This window comes from Lissotriton helveticus, chromosome 2_1 (genome assembly GCF_964261635.1).
Source record: "Lissotriton helveticus chromosome 2_1, aLisHel1.1, whole genome shotgun sequence".
NCBI classification, from domain to species: domain Eukaryota; kingdom Metazoa; phylum Chordata; class Amphibia; order Caudata; family Salamandridae; genus Lissotriton; species Lissotriton helveticus.
The window spans coordinates 433772846-433789997 of NC_136059.1; the positions used below are offsets into that span (position 1 = coordinate 433772846).

Genomic DNA, 17152 nt, shown 5'->3' on the forward strand with positions numbered 1-17152 from the left:
CTAAACAATGTAAACATGGATATGGATGTATAGATTTACTATTCATAATGCCATATCTACTTAGTTTAATGATATGATGGCAGATGGTATTATAGAGATTATATAAGTTCAGGTCAATTTTGAAATGTTTATATCGTGATAAAACCCACTGCCCCCCTTTGCTTGTAGTTGTTGATAAATGTGGCCTGGTGCATTCATTTATATAATCAAACATTCATCTACTTGGCACAGTAACATAATGCAGGCCTTTTTAACAGCAACCCAAAATTGTATAAGCTCTATGGTTTGCAGCTTGCATTCTAGCTGGAAATATAGATCGTGTGCATTGATCTGAGGACAAGTAATTCAGACATGCAACATTGTAATGACAACAATAATGGGTGATCTGTGCATTTGGAATGTACACGAAGTATGTTTACGATTGTTAGGTGCCTACTGAAAGAAATGGCAAAATCAAATAAATAACTGAGAAATATGTATGACTGTAAAACAATGGCATGTAGAGCGCAAACCTAGCTAGAGTATTGAACATAGTCGTGAGTTCAGGGACACAAATCAGGATCATTATATGAAAAGGTTGAATATTTGCTGGTGGCGGACCCTATCGATTAGAGATACCGTGTTTTCTGAAGAGGTAAGTCTTCAGATCCCCTCGGAATTGACAGCGTACCACTGGTGTTTTTACAGATCCAGGCAGTAGAAGTGGAGTAGGTTTATCTTTTGTTTGTCTCTTTCTTTGCAGTGTTTATGTTTCTAGTTTAGGGATAGCCTGGTTTACAGTGTGGCACTATCTATTTTAGATGGTTATTGTCTCACCCAGATGTGGGAACAAGCTACATAGAAGAAGATGGGGCTGGAATGGGGAAAGCTTTGATCTGTCAGTGAACCTAATCGTTTTTGCACAAACTGCAATTACAGTATTTGATCAATTGATTAATGACATTTGTCAGTTATTTAGTTTACTCCATGAAGTTTATTGTAGATTGAAAATTATGATTTATTTATATATTCATTTGTTATGTGATTTTCAAAGTACTCCCTGTCACTTGATAAAGAAGTGATAACAGAAACAAATACATAAGGATCCAAATAAAAAGTCTTTGATCATTGGGTCACTCAGGCCATTGACGAAGGGAAACAGCCATTACAATACGGCCATTACCACGCATTGCCATTACAACGTGGCCATTACTGCACATTACCGTTACCATGCATTACCTTTACCACGCAGGATTTTACAAAGCATATACCTTTACCACGCATGCCTTTACAATGAATTTCAATGTAAAGGCATGAATGGTAAAGGCATATGCATTTTAAATGTAAGCATTAGGTAAGTATAAAGCGTACATATATATATATATATATGATTTGTTTTTTTAACGGTTTAGGGTGGCATTTTCAGGGTTGAAGGTGGGTATGGGTTGTGTTTTAAATGTAAGTATTAGGTAATTATTGAGCGTTTATTTCACAGAGGAATGCTTGTATATCTTGTAGATGGTCATTGTTGTGGCATTTCGGGCCACCTGAAGTTGCTTAATGACTGACTTTGGGGAACCCATATACAAGGAGTTGCCTTAGTCCAGGCAGGAGAGGATGAGTGCCTGGACCACAATTCTCCTGGCTTGTGAGGGAAGTAAATCTAAGACTTTCTGTAGGGTTCTTAACATGCCAAAGCAGGATGTGGTCAATCTATTGGCCTGGGCCTCCATTGTTAGAGAACTCTCCAAGCACATGCACAGACTTTTTATAGGGGAGGTGGGGAGAGGAGATGGTCATAGGCATTCAGGCCAGCTTAATGTTGTATGTGGGTTAAGATTATTTCCCACCACCATCCTCAATTCGGTTTTAGCTCTGTTCAATTTTAAGGAGCAGTTCGCCATCCATTGTGCCACATTTTCTATGCAAGGGCTAACTGATGCTGAGATCCTGTCTTAGCGGCATATGAGACTACCAATTGCATGTCATTAGCGTAAAAAAACAGTGAGACACCAAATTCCTTAACAATGGCTGTTAGTGGTCGTACATAAATATTGAAGACTGTGGGGTCAGAAATTGAGACCTAATTTTACCGGCCAGAAAATCTAGGTTGCAAAATCACACAATGCTTGTTTTGCAAGAGCAGCCTGTTTTGGCCTTCGCCCCTCACCCAACATATTTCCATGCCACTGGTGAGTATGGAACACTCCGGCCTGCTGACCCACAACCTCTGCTGTGCCATGACCCCATCCCACTCACCCCTTACCACTACTTGACGTGCACTAACCAAATCGTTCTTCCTCTTACTACTTCCTCTAAATAGGTGCTAAATGGAAGGGTATCTGTCCCCAGAATGGAGATACCGCATTCAGAGCTGCACCAAGTAAATCTGGGTCCACATGTTAATTTTCTATTCTGTGAATAAATATTTTTGATGTCTCGATGTATGTGCGGGGATAGCAGACAGAAATGTGAAATCTGGCCGCATGGTATCATCGCCCATAAATCAGGGCACCTTGCTATCGCGGCCCCTGTAGGGTTCACCAAGTCTGTTACCATGCTGAACCTCTCTTCCTGACCTCCAGTAGATCTACCCGCGACGGAAGAGAATCAAACGTGTTAAACATAGTGTTACATGTGCTACATGACATGTACATTACTCAGGCGCGGCTGGAATTTCAATTGCAGATTTATCCCAGGCACTAAAGCAATTAGCTGATGGTATGCAGTGTCTAATGCGAGCAGAGATTTGTGTAAGTGCAGTCCCTGTGAGGCAGGAAGCGAAGAGCTATTTAACTCTGTGTTACGCAAAGGATCTGTATACAATCAAACTAAATTCTATCTGCCTGATAAAAATCTTCCTAACCATATACCATCTTTACTCTGTTTATAAAAACTGTTTGCACTGGGATCTGAAACTTAAGAGGGGATTTTAAAAGTAAATCAATAAGAACACATTTCTGTAATTGCAGCAGTTTCTACTATTAGTACTTTTCTTTTTCTAGGACCTGCAGCTTGTTCTCAAACATAGGATACAGGAAATGAGGTAGCATGAACACAGCTATCTGTCACTACCTGCTTGGCGCTATTGATTGCACTCGTGTTAGGGCTAATGAAACAGGGGGTTCTACTGGCTGTGCTAAGCAGCACACTTTCTATGTAACTGATTTTGTTCCCCTCGGATTGTGTGAGTTTAATTTTGCTTACTTCTCCTATATATGAATTCGCATGTAGGCTTAATTTTAATAAAATTGCAGATATTACAAGCCTTCGCTGGGCACTGTTGGTCCCAGGAAAACTGTATCAGAGTGAAGGGGCAGGCGCTGGAGCCTGTAACACCACCTTCAAGTGCTACATAGCCTGCTGTGAGTTCCCGCGGTGTGGGAAACCACTGATTTTACAAGCCTGCATTGGGGACTACTGATCCCAGGAATCCTGCATCGGAAGATACCACCTATAAAATCTGTATCCCAGTATGCTTACAGGGAACTGGTACACCCCTCAGTTGTTTAGAGATGTGGACCAGGGTGGATAGCCCACCATGTGCTTTATAACCAGGCAATGGAATAGCTGCCACATTATAGCTTTCACAGCCATCCCACACATCCGACTCCAGGGGCCAAATTCCTGTAACTTGATCACATCAAACTGAGTGACAAAATTGAACCATTCAGGATCATGGTTCTTATCCCTAGTACCTGCAACATTCCAACTGAGGACTCTTAGGGCTGCTCCTACATCACATCTAGACATGGTCTCAGCAGGAGGTGAAGAGGATGTAGGAAGCGCTAAACTGCAGACCCTTGGACTATTCAGTTGAAGATTGGTAGCTTGGAGTCAATCATTTTGATCTTAGTTTGCTACAGAGACAAATCTATTTGATGTGGGTACAATAGATTGCTTAGCAGGATAAGAACTCATATTAGTTTATATTGTAGTTTTGGGTTGTAGGAATCTAGCAAAGAAACCAAGAAGGAAGAATATTTTTTCCTGTGCTGTGTTAAGCAGCAACATTTTCCATGCATCTAATTTTGTTCCCCACATAGAGCTTTTGACCAGGTAAAGAGGTAGGTCTAAGTTGTGTGACAGTTTGGCAGCAATGGGACTACCCGCTTCATTGGTTAATGTTTTGAGAGTTCTACACACTGATGTGAATGCTTGTGTAGTATTTGGTCTGGGCGGGGAATGCAAAAGCCTTTTGGTCTCCTGTGTGGGGTTAGACAGGGCTATGTGTTACCTACCTTTCTTTTCTTGTTGTATATAAATGGTTTGAACCCTTATCTGGTGGCCAATGGGAAAGATTTGTGCGCCTTCCCTTGCTCTACGCTGCTGATGGAGTGTTGATGGCCTGAATGGCAAATGGTCTTGAAGCACATTTTGGCCTTTTTGTTGGCCACATGGCTGAGTTAGAATTGGATACAAAGATGGACCAAGACGGCCGCTTGGCTTCGTAGCTCCGGAGCCGTTGCCTGACTCTACATTCCTGGTAATAAGAACATCAGGGCAGATTATTTTTCGAGACATCCTGTGAAATGTGAAAACTAACATGATGATGAAGATGAGGAAAATTGTTTTGTGGCTGCTGTGGCTTTGGATGAGATGTGTGCTGTCAGTGAAGCGGAATGGAGAGAAAAATTGTCCGGAGATGTTTTACTGGGAGAAGTCATTAACTGTGTGAGAAATGGTTGGCCGAGAGAGAAGAATGCTCATTTTTCTTTGCAAACTTTTGTAAAAGTTGCAGATGAACTCTCCATCGAGGATGGTTTACTTATGCATGGAGATAGATTGATTCCTCCGGAGACATTAAGATCTAGGTTGTTTCATTTTTTGTTTGAATATTTTTATTGATATTTCAACATATATTACCAATACATAGCCTTAGGTGGTGGAGGGTGAGGCAACGATTATTAATGCGATTAGCAGCAAGTAACAAATACAGTGACAGCATTATACATTACAATCTTCTCAATTCTTATCCGTCATCGCTGATAAAAGAAAGGAAAACATTACTGGAACTCACAACAGTTCTTCTCTGCGTCCCCCACCGGGGTGTGGTGTCCGTATCCGTATAATCCCTTAACCAGCCACCAGGATAAAGATGGCTTTGAAAGATCAAGGCAGTGGGACTTAGCTCGTGAACGTGAATGTGGTTCATCACGAGTGACAAGTGTATGGCTAGTGGGATGGTATAGGGGCAAGGTGCCGCTGGAGGCCGTAATGGGCGCGGCACAGGCCATTCTGTGTACAGACATCCCGCGCTAATTACGCCGGGGGGAAGGAAAGTGAAAGCATATCATATGTGTTTCTAATTCACAAGGATGCAGGTAATGGTCGCGGGGCATAGCGCGCAATATAGCTGTTTGTCACTCAGTGAGTCATAGTGGGGTCTCATCGTCATCCCTCCAACCTCGTGTGCCCTGTGGGGGGAACATGGAAACAGGGAAGGGGGGGAAGGGTGGGGTGTGGTCATCAAGCTCGATGGCGTGTTGTGTGTGTCGCGGTGGGAACGCCGCGACATGAGCGGGTCTCAGGGCGGTCATCAGGTGTGTTTGTCATTGTTCATCTAGTGCGAGGAGGGCACGGGGAGGTGTGCAGGAGGGGCGAGATGCGGGGAAGGCGTGGAGGGTGTCATCTCGTCTGTTAGAGTGTGGTGTCAACTCAGGGTGCGGCCGTCACCCCTTCTGGTGATGCACGGGTGTCTTGGCCAGAGGCCTCTAGGCCGTTGTCTACATCGGCTGTCTCCTCTATCGCATCTCCATCCCTTCTGGGGGAGGTGCCAGGTGTGTGGTCTCCCAGTGATCGACTTTCCCTATGGAAGGAGCTGAGCATGCCGTCCCATAAAGTTGCTATTGGGAACTGTCTCAATCCCGCTGTCTCCTCATTGTGGAGGATGATGCTTTCTGCCCTTGCCCAGTTGTCTAGAGAGGCGTGCCAGTGTTGCGTTAGGGTTGGAGTCGTGCGCTTCCAATGCTTGGTGAGCAGTCTTTTGGCCGTAAGGAGGCCAAGGTCCCAAAAACGGGAGGGGACTTTATTGAGGGCGGTCCTCCTGTAGAGGCCTAGTAAGCATGCCTCCCATGTATGCGGTAGCGGCATAGCCGTGCATCGTTCAAGGATCAGCAGCACTGACCGCCAGTATGTTTGTATCTGGGGGCATTGCCGCAGCATGTGTAGCAGGTCCGCTCCATTAAGCGCGCATCTTGGGCAGCTAGCCGCAGCACCCGGGAAATATTGGTTGAATGTATCTGGCGAGAGGTATGCCCTGTGTAATATGTAGAATTGAATCACCTTAAAGCGTGCGTTGCGAGGGACGTTTTTGGGGCTTGCTAGTACCATCGCCCACTCCTTGTCCGTCCATTCCCTCCCCCTGTCGGTCGCCCATTTGGCCCGCAGGGGTTGTGGAGTATGTTGTGTGTGTGTCAGTAACGCTTGTGTTAACCAATGCACCACGTGTGAACCATCCCCCATGACGTGCAGGTGTTGTATCAGTTGATGTGTGGGGGGCTCATCAGTGATGTTTCCCCATCGTCGTGTGTATGCCGCTACTATGGAGGCGTGTTGTAAGAACTGTCCCGCCGGGATGCCCGTGTCGCTGACTAACGTCGCAAAGGGGATTAGGGTTCCGTCGGTATACAGGTCCGCCATGGTGTCTATTCCCGAGCGTGTCCAGTGCTCCAGAGCGGCTTCCGTGACAATGGTTGTTGCCTTAGGCGTACCCAGGAGCGGAAGTGCTGGGGCATACGGGTTGACAAGTTTAGTGAGCCGTAGGCTTCTGGTGAGGCACTTCACAGCCACGTCTACATGTAATTGTGGCCGGTGCTTCGTGCGCGCTAGTGGGTGGAACAGTGAATGTATCTGCAGGAGGGAAAGCGAGTCCGCGGATGTGGCCGTGTCTTCCAGGTTCCTACCCGAGAAACAGGCCGTCACCCATTGTAGCTGCGCTGCCAGGTAGTAGAGCTCTAGGTTGGGTACTGCGAGGCCGCCCGCTTCGACTGGCGCGTATAATTTGCTCAGTGCCACTCTGGGCCTTCCGGTGTTCCAAATCAGCTCCCTGATCATCGTTTCTAATTCCTTAAACGTACGGACCGGGACGTACACTGGGATGTTGGCGTAGTAATATAGGAGTCTGGGCAGCACTATCATTTTTGTCAATGTCACTCTGCTCGGTACATTGAGTGGGAGAGTCTTCCAAAAGGCTATCTGCGACCTGATGGACGTGACGGCGCGTGCCAGGTTACCATCCAGGATGTCTGGGTGTGTCCTGTATATATAGATCCCCAGATATTTGAACGTGGTGTCATGTCAGGGCAGCCGTTCGCCATTGATTCTAATTCCGGGGTCCGGAATGTCGGGTGCAAACGAATATGCTCCCGATTTGGCCCAGTTCACCCTGAGACCCAACATGGTCTCGAAGGTTCGGAAGACGTCTGAGAGTTCCGGTGGCAAGTCTGCGAGGTCCCTGAAATACAGGAGCAAATCGTCAGCATATAGCGAGACAACGTGTGTGCCGTCTGCTAGCGGTATGCCCCAGTTTGCCCCATTGCTGCGCAATATCTCAGCGAGAGGTTCGATTGCCAGCGAGAAGAGTAGTGGGGACAGTGAGCATCCCAGTCTGGTGCCACGTCTGACCTTTATGGCGTCTGATAGTAGCTTACCCGTGCGGACGCGTACCTCAGGGCTCCTGTATAGTAGTCCGACCAATTCGATGTACTCATCGCCTAGGTCGAATTTACGCAGTACCTCCAGTAAATAGGGCCACTCAACCGAGTCAAATGCTTTTTCTAGGTCAAGAATTAAGCACCCTGATCTCGGCCACCCCGCACCGCGTATTCCTGTATCCGGAACAGCCTTCTGATGTTGTGGGAAGTGCACCTAGTGGGCACAAAGCCGTTCTGGTCGCTATGTACCAGGGAAGGCACCAGTGGCGCCAGTCGCCTGGCCAGGGTCGACGCTAGGATCTTGTAATCCGTGTTCAGGAGCGCTAGGGGTCTGTACGATCCGAGGAGTGCGGCATCTCGACCCGGTTTGAGAAGCGACACCAGTGTTGCCTCATTCATGGATGCGGGCAAGGCCAAATCATCTAGTGCCGCTGAGTACACTTTGAGGAGCTCTGGTATCAATATATCGGAGCATGCTTTATTATATTCAGCTGGTAGGCCATCCGGTCCGGGGGCCTTGCCGTTCGAGAGGGCAAAGATGGCATCGCGCAGCTCGTCCGCTACCATTGGTGACCCAAGGTCGTCACGCTGGTCCGCCGTGAGGGCAGGCAGTGTGATCTCGTCTAGGTAATCGGCGATATTCGGATGCGGGTGCGGTAAGCGTGACCTATACAGCGCTTGATATTGCGCTATAAAGGCTTCGTGGATCTTCGCTTGGGTGTATACCACAGGGCCAGCAGGCGGGTGTATCGCCGTGACGGGTGACGTTCGCTCTTCACGTTGTATCAACCAAGCCAGCAGTTTGCCGGGTTTATCGCCGGTGTGATGTGTGCGGGCCGAATGTGCCGCGTAATTAATATGTTTCAGGCTGTCTATCAGTCTGTCATGTTCCGCCCGCGCTTCCAATAACCTGGCGTCGTCGCCTGCAGCCGCTTCCTGTTCCGCCTGCAATAGGTCTGTCTCTAGGCGTCTCAGATCGGTTTCTATTCGACGGCGTGAGAGAGCCTGCATGCCCTGACACTGCCCCCTGAGGACCACTTTAAATGCATCCCATTCAATCTGCGGGGTCGACGCCGTGCCAGCGTTATCCTCAAAATATTGCGCCGTTTGTGTGCTTATGGAGCTTCGAAATTGGCCATCTAATAATAGGTCCGGTTGTAGCCGCCAAGTAGGTGTCGGGGGTCGGGGGCAGTCCCATGCCATACTCAGGGTGTGGGGGTTGTGGTCAGAATGTGTGCGGCCCATATAGCAGGTGTCCGTAACATGTGGCAAGATCTCACTGGTGACCATCTATCTATCTAGACGCACGTGTAGAGCATGTGCCCCAGAATAGAACGAGTAGGCTCTGTTGTGTGGATTGCGACTGCGCCACGCGTCCTGCAAGTCCCATTGTGTGGACCATGCCTGAAGGGTGCTCGCAGCAGTCTGCGCATGTGAGTTGGGCGGCGGGGGATGTGATCGGTCCAGGGCCAAATCCAATGTACAAGATCTAGGTTGTTTCATGGTGCACGTGAAGGCCATTTAGGTAAAACTTTTACCGAAAAAAGATTACGTGAACACCTTTGGTGGCCACAAATGGATAAGGATGTTGATATGTTTGTCGGAGAGTGTGTGATATGCTCAAATTCAGAGAAAAGTATGAAAATAAGTACACCACCTCTTCAACCTATTGCATTACCAAGTAGACCTTGGGAGAAAATTGGGATTGATTTGGTTGGGCCTTTCAATACTCTTCCTACCAGTGCCAGGTTTGCAATTGTGGCTATAAACTATTATTCGAAGTGGCCTGAGGTTTGTTCCATCAATTAACCTAATTCCAGCAATGTCATTGATTTTCTGAAAGATATTTTCCTGCGAGAAGATTTCCCTGCTACAATTATAAGCGACAATGGAGTACAGTTTGTCAGGCAGGATTTATTTTTTTTTCAAAACCGTATTGTCAGCCAGGATTTTGAGTGTTTTTTGCACCAAAGCGGTATCAAGCATACCAGAAGTGTGCTCTATCATCCACAAACTAACGGTTTGGTGGAGCGGATGAACAGGGTGATAAATAATTGTGTAGAATGGGCTTTAGCTGGGAAATGCAATGTTCAAAATGCAGTAAGATCCATGTTGTGGTTTTATCGCACTATACCCCATTCTTCTACAAAAGTGTCCCCTTTTGAACTTCTTTGGGGAAGAAAGCCTTGCTCGAAAGTATGTCCTGGATGGATGTCAAGATGGGTGAAATTGAATACTGTGAATAACCTTGACAACATTGTAAGGTCTAATGTTTCACAAGCTCAATGCCAGCAAAAATTATATTTTGACTCTAGAAAGAGATCTTTTTCCCAAAATATTAAAGTTGGTGACATTGTATGTATTAAGATTCCTAACCATGCAAAGAAAGGCAGTTCAAAATTCTCTTAACCTTTTACTGTTGACAAAGTGTGTGGTAATGCTGTAAGAGTCAATTTGAAGAATTGGTGGAACTTATCTAGAATTGTGAAAGTCACTGACCGTTCTGGTCAGATTTCCCCGTCTAGTTCCAACAGTTCTGATGACAATTTCAGTCCTGTAAACAATGATGTTTCTTCTTTTCCTACCAATGTGGGTCTGCGGAGAAGCTTCTGTAAACGTTCTGTTCCAGCCAGATATCGTTAGCATTCTGATTTGTTTTCTTCAATCTTTGCTGTGTCTTTATTTGTTATTTCAAATTTTTTGGGGTGTATTTTTTTTTCTTAATGTGTTAAGTGGAGGAGGATAATGTAGTGTTCTCCATCCAAGTCTTGGAATGCTTGTGCTGTGGTGTTCTGCCATAAGCATTCTATTTAGGTCGAGCTGGTACAGCTGGAGACCTAATGTTGCCCGTCACGAGGGGAGGAGGACAAGAGGGTGTTACTAGCATTTTCCCTGGATTCGGGTGCGCGAACGCGCACGTCGCGTCCCGCGCCATACACATGCGCGCGCAGACAGACACTCGCTCACACACACACACCCCCTCCCCCACAGTCACACACACGCACTCCAAGACACATACACACACGCACACACGCACGCACACACACATACACAGCCCGACCCCCCCCGCACGCGCGCGCGCACACACACATGCTCCCCCCGCATCTCAGCAACCCACTCACCGGCTTCCTTCGTGCGGCGGCTCTCCTCAGCTGCAGGACCCGGCAGCAGGACTCTTCTTCCCTCCTTCGGCACCGGGGCGCAGGGTAGGCTCCTGCCTGCTCCGGTGCTCCAAACACGGCTCCAATCGCGGCTCTTCCGTGGGAGGCGGGGTAGGCTCCCGCCCTCCTACTTCCTGTTTCCGGTTGTCACGCCGGCCTGCCTGACTTCCTGGTCGCAGGCCGGCAGAGTGACGAGGATGTTTGATTTGCGGTATTTATGTATTTAGTTATTTATGCATTTTTATATAGCGCGGACTTTACCCGAAGGCGGTATTTATTTATTTATGTATTTATGCATTTTTATATAGCGCGGACTTTACCCGAAGGCGGTATTTATTTATTCATGTATTTATGCATTTTTATATAGCGCGGACTTTACCCGAAGGCGTCAGAGCGCTTCACATTAGGAACAGAAATGAAACATAATGAGAAACATTACAAAAGAACAGGTTGCAAAAACATACGTTACTTACATAAGGTAATAGTGACAATTGTGAGCAAACAAAATACATGAGGTAGTAAAAACTATGAGCAACCAAAAATACATGAGGTAATAAAGGTAATAGTGACAATCGTGAGCAAACAAAATACTTGAGTCAAAATTGTGAGCAACCAAAATACATGAGGTAGTAAAGGTAATAGTGACAATCGTGAGCAAACAAAATACTTGAGTAAAAATTGTGAGCAACCAAAATACATGAGGTAGTCAAAAGTGCACAAGAGGAAATGAAAGTGACAAGTGTGCAGTTATAAGAGAAAACAGAGTATAATTAGAGGTATAGTCCTGCAATAAGTGCTAGACACTCAGGCTCAGGAACAAGCGTTACATGGGCAAGGTGGCACTTGTGCAAGTATCAAAGGTAAAGACATGTGAGAGGTAGCAGCCATGTGTTGCAAGGGCAGAGTGGTGTGTGCATGTTACAAAAGGGCACCGAACACCAGTACATGGAAAATACTGCAAAAAGGCAGACCCTCCAATCACAGGCATACACTGGGAAGGCACTTCCATGGTCATGGAAAGTAGAAATTATCAGTAGTGGGAAGTCTTCCTCACAATAGCAAGAGGACGTGAATTACTTTTGGAGGTGTCTCTGGAGGAGGAGAACTTTGAGGTCCCTTTTGAAGGCCTGGGAGGAGGCGGTGGTCCGGAGCTTTTTTTTGTCCTCTCGCGGTTTGTAAATACAAAACATATTGCATTACAAATGCTATAGGTATCACATTTGCTAAAGTTATAACTATTGGCATTGTAAATGACGAAGCTATTAATTTAGCTATTTAAAAAAAAAAGAAACATAAATAAAAACTTTGCCATTTACAATACCAATAGCTCAAACTTTCCTAATGCGAGACCTATTGCATTGCAAATGCTTGTTAGAGTGTTGGTTTCAAAGAAGACGACTGTTGGCTCCTTGTTGCCTGGTTTGAGCCTGCTGCGGCGCAGCACCTGTATGTTATCTCAATAAACTACAAACAATTAACAGCTATGACTTCTTCTGGTTACTACACTCTTCTTCCGCTACCTCTCCTAACGTGGCCAAAATGTGACTGCCCACACCGGGGCCGATGATGAGGGTGTACGGTTGTTAAATGGACTGCCAGTGGTCCCAAAAGGTGCCCACTATGCTGAAATCGGAATCAAATGCGCTCCCGGACCTTACACGGCCCTCGGAGGTCCCGAGACGACAGGGGTCTAGAGTGAGCCTGAGTGCCGGGCCCGGAGAGCGCGAGGCTGACTACCGGCTGACTCCAGCTCCGGAGTCTTAAATAGTGAGCGGATCAGTCCGTATGCCACACTGAAATCCCCTGCATTGGATGCCGCTGACAGGTGAATGCTCTCCTGCTGCGAAGGGAACATAAGGTAGCAGGGGCCATGTAACCCAGGCAGCCCTTCCTCCCTAATATCAATTGTGGTACTCCCACCAGCAGCGCTAGACCCCCCCCTCCCTTGCTTCCTTGCATTTTTATTAGTAATGCTGGGAGATTGGGGAGTCGTAGGGATATTGTTATCATCTGAGTCCTGAGAGAGCATGCTCACTACAGGATATTTATGCCCTGCGCCTCTACTCTTTCCTTTCACACTGGGGCCTGAGGACCACCATTTGCTGCACTAAATAAAAGACGCTCAGACGGCGAGTGCCCCCGCATTAAATAATCTAACAATGATGGGAGTTTGACCTTTCTGCTCTGGGACCTGTGTGCTGGGAGTGAGCTGACGCAGAGCATCTGAGCACCCTACTCATTGTGGAACGTCTTGGGTGCTCCAGTACCTGCTCTTGAATGTACAAAATGGGACTCACTGACCTCAAACAACGCCAATTAAACTTTAAGGCCGGGAAGACCCCTAGACGTGAAGAGACCGAGGGCACCACTGAGACAGAGCCGCACCATCTGGAAGGCGCCGCCGCAATCATGGCTGAATTGCGAGCCGGCTTTCAAGCCATCAACGCCTGCTTGGACACCTTACCACCCGACCGGACAACATCCATGGATGCCTGGAGGCACAAGATACCCGAATCGGAGGTGCCGAGCAACGAAACTCCGCTTTGGAAGACACACAACCCACTGTTCAGAAGCGGCTGGAGAGGGCAGAGAGCCTGCTTAAACAACTTGCTACTAAAACAGAGGACTGGACGTGCGCTCGCGCATAAATAGTATCCGTATTGCAGGTATAGCCGAGTCCACAAATACGGGCCCAGTGGCTAAATTTGTGGGGACAGTCCTCTTGGATATCTTTGGTAGGGAGGCCTTTTCTGGCACCTTTGCTGTGGAGTGAGCACATCGGACATTAGGGGCCGCCCTGCACCAAGCATGACTCCAAGACGGATCATTGCCAGGATTCATAACTATCAAGACTGAGACGCTGTGGTCCAACTGTCACAGGAGCATGGCTCGCTCACTTTCCAAGGATCTGATATCACAATTTTCCCAGATTTTACACCAGTTGTGCAAGAAGCGCGTCGAAAATACATGGAAATTAAGTGCACCCTCCAAAAAGCAAACATCAAGTACGCAATATTATACCCGGCTCAACTCCGCATCCAGATCGGTGGTAAAGCATATATCTTCGACACCCCTGACGACGCTGCGAAGTTCTGAAAACAACACCATACCACAAACAAGCTGCATAAGCATGGTGGAGACCAAGACCCTAGCTCTTAGCATCTGATGCCGGTTAGTGATTCGGGGTGCCCTTGGAGCACCCTTGTTGCCCGGCATGGAACGGAGGAGAAGCGCAAACAGTATCTGTGACAACAGAGGAACACTGAACATGATCTGTAAGTCGTGAATACAGTTTGCAGTATTGCACCGCTCTGGACATTCCTAGCTGTGGAACAGTTATATATTGAGCAGAAATGACCCAGTTCTTTATGCCTTCCTTGCATAGACGGCTACTTTGGAGTGTTGCCTAACCCCTTCAGGATATTTTTCTGCTCTCTTCTTTTCCTCCCCTCCCCTCTCTCTTCTCTCTGTCGAATTTCGATTGGGATTCACCGGGTGCTACCTTTTGTGTATCTGATGTGGGTGTGGGGATAAGGTGGGATTGTTCTTCATAGTTAATTGCGTTATTTAATTTTTGAACAGAGTAACATTTCTTTACATTGCTGATGGTGTGACACTTATGTATTTGCATGATGCTGTGAAATGTTTTGCGCCGCTTATATGACTTCTCTTGGTGGGCGCAGCTTTGGTCTGTGTCTTAAATTTTATCCTGGAAAGTGAGAGGGCTTTCTAATCCTAGGAAGGGACGCCAGGTCCTAGATTATCTGTCCTGGCACGCTATCCAACTAGCCTTTCTCTAAAAGACACAGTATGCACTGCTCCTGGTACACGGATTCTCATCATCATGAGGCAGTCACTGTTTCTTCTCCAGCTATAGCTCGTATTCACTTGGGGTATGTGTATTGGCCCATCGATCTCTTCCTTTTCAGGTGTCAGAGGTGGTGACAGACGACGAGGGCAGGTATATTTTACTGATGGGTTCGCTAGGAGGGGAATCACATCTTCTAATTAACGTATATGCACCAAAGGTAGATACCACTGACTTTTTTCCCAATCTTACTGCAAAGATTGAATAACTTGATACAGACAATATACTCTGGGTGGGGGCTTTAACCTCACATTAGACCCCTCAACAGACACTACTGGTCCAGGGCGCATCACAAAACCCCATGCAACACAGTACCTTACCACTCTATTGAAGTCTGCATTGTTGGCAGATCCTTGGCGCACAAAACACCCAACTGTCCGCAACTATTCATTCTATCCGGCCCCTCGCGGTTCTGGTTCCAGGATTGACCACTGGTACCTTACTCCGCGCTTTCCATTGGACGTCCAGATGATTGATTATTTGCCCCGTACATTGTCCGATCATGCTCCAGTTCTTCTCGCGATCGAATCGCCATGATCCGAAAGCAACGACCTCTATGGAGGTTCCCTGGCTTGGCTCTGCTCGACTCAGCTTTTCACGCTGAGGCGAGCGACGCAATTAGGGAATACTTCCTGATAAATGAGTGAACAGTGACTTTAAAATCCAAATTGTGGGACGCCTTTGAAGCATATATAAGAGGTGTCTGTATTTCTAAGATCGCTGGTGTGTTGTACTCTATACGGAGAGATTTGGAGGTTGTAGAGGGCAAACTAAAAGATACGGACATAGCTGCACAGACTGCCGCTTTCTCCCAGATGCTACACGAGCGCGCAACACTACTGGCCATGTTCACTGAATTTGCCACTCGAAAAGTGAAATATCTTGGCAAATATGCGATGGCCTTAGTATACGAGGAGGGTGAGGGACCCGGCAGGATGCTCGCCTGACAGCTTCTGCCTCAATATCAGTCAGCATTTATCACACATCTAAACACGAACACTGATACCACATTGATGAAGGGGACGGATATTACTGTTGCTTTTCTTTCTTACAATACTCATGTATATACAACGCTCAATCCCCCAGCAGGACAAACCCTGGCAGATTATCTGCAGGAGGTGGCCATGGTCTGGATAGAGGAGGGGCAGAGTAATTTTCTGGCCTCTCCGAAAGATGAAGACGAAATAAAACAGGCGATAAGGGATTTGGCCAATAGCCAAGCTCCTGGCTCTGACTGTCTATCGGGGGAGTTTTATAAAGCCTATCAACACAAACTAGCCCCACGGCTGTTAGAAGTATACGACAAGGCCCTACAGAATGGATCTCTCGGCCCCACCATGCGTGAAGATAATAGTCACGCTCCTGCTCAAGCCTGGGAAATCACCCCACCATTGAACATCTTATAGACCGCTGTCCTTACTTAATCACGACTATAAAATCCTTGCCAAGATATCGGCTACCTGTCTATTGTTACTAGTCGATACTATGTTGTGCCTCTTTCAAGCGGTTTTTGTTCCTGGTAGAGGCACTGCACTCAACCTGCGCACTATATTTTCAATAATGAACCAAATTGAACCTACTTGCTGGCTGCAGCAGTTCAACTTGATGCCGAGAAGGCCTTCGATTAATTGGATTGGCCCTTCCAGTACGCGGTGATGCAGAAACTTGGTATTCCAATGGGATTCCTGCATTTGGTACGACTTTTATACTCTGGCCCAGTTGCCCATCTGAAGTTGAACGGTGAAATTATAGCTCAATTTCCTTTGACATGCGGCACCTGACAATGGTGCCCCCTGTCCCCCCTATTATTTATTGTAGCTATGGATCCTCTGGCAAGACACATACAGGAGAGACATCTCCACCGTGGCTTACAAGTTCACCTCAGACCCCTGGCCGCCTCGTTCTATGCTGACGATGTCATGCTGTTTGTGCGGAAACTGGCAACGAACCTGTCCCCACTTCTGCATGAGGTGGTACGGTTTGGAGTATATTCGGGGCTGGTCATTAATTGGACCAAATCAGAAAGTTTCCCCATGACACCGGCCATTATTCAGGAAGATTTTAAATTCCCCCTGAAGTGGTGTTTTGACCCCCAAAATATCTTGGCATTTGTTTGCACTGCAGTGCATCTGAGGTGATCCGCCTCAACTACGGCCGGGCAATAGACTGACTCACAACACAGGTTGAGCGGTGGATCAGACTTCCCCTTTCCATGGTGGGTCGAATCACCATGCTGAAAATAGTTTTTCTCCCACGTTTTCTATATCTCTTATTGAACATTCCCATTGCCCTAACCATGAAATTTTTTGGTACACTCCGGACCTTGCTCATTCGCCTGGTCTAGGCTGGTAAACAGCCATGTATAACCGGGGACACCCTAATTATGCCTTATCAACAGGGGGATTTGGAGTCCCTGACTCTTATTTATGTTATCTCGTCGCTCAAGTCCATTTTACATATAACTGGTATCACCCTGATGCCCGAATCCA

The 17152-nt window shown here is 47.0% G+C and overlaps 1 protein-coding gene across 1 annotated transcript in view; it reads left to right on the forward strand.

Annotated features, from left to right (window-relative positions):
- Positions 1 to 17152, forward strand: part of ITGA2 (integrin subunit alpha 2) — a 683385-nt gene that overhangs the window by 58356 nt on the left and 607877 nt on the right. The gene's annotated exons all lie outside the window — the stretch shown is intronic.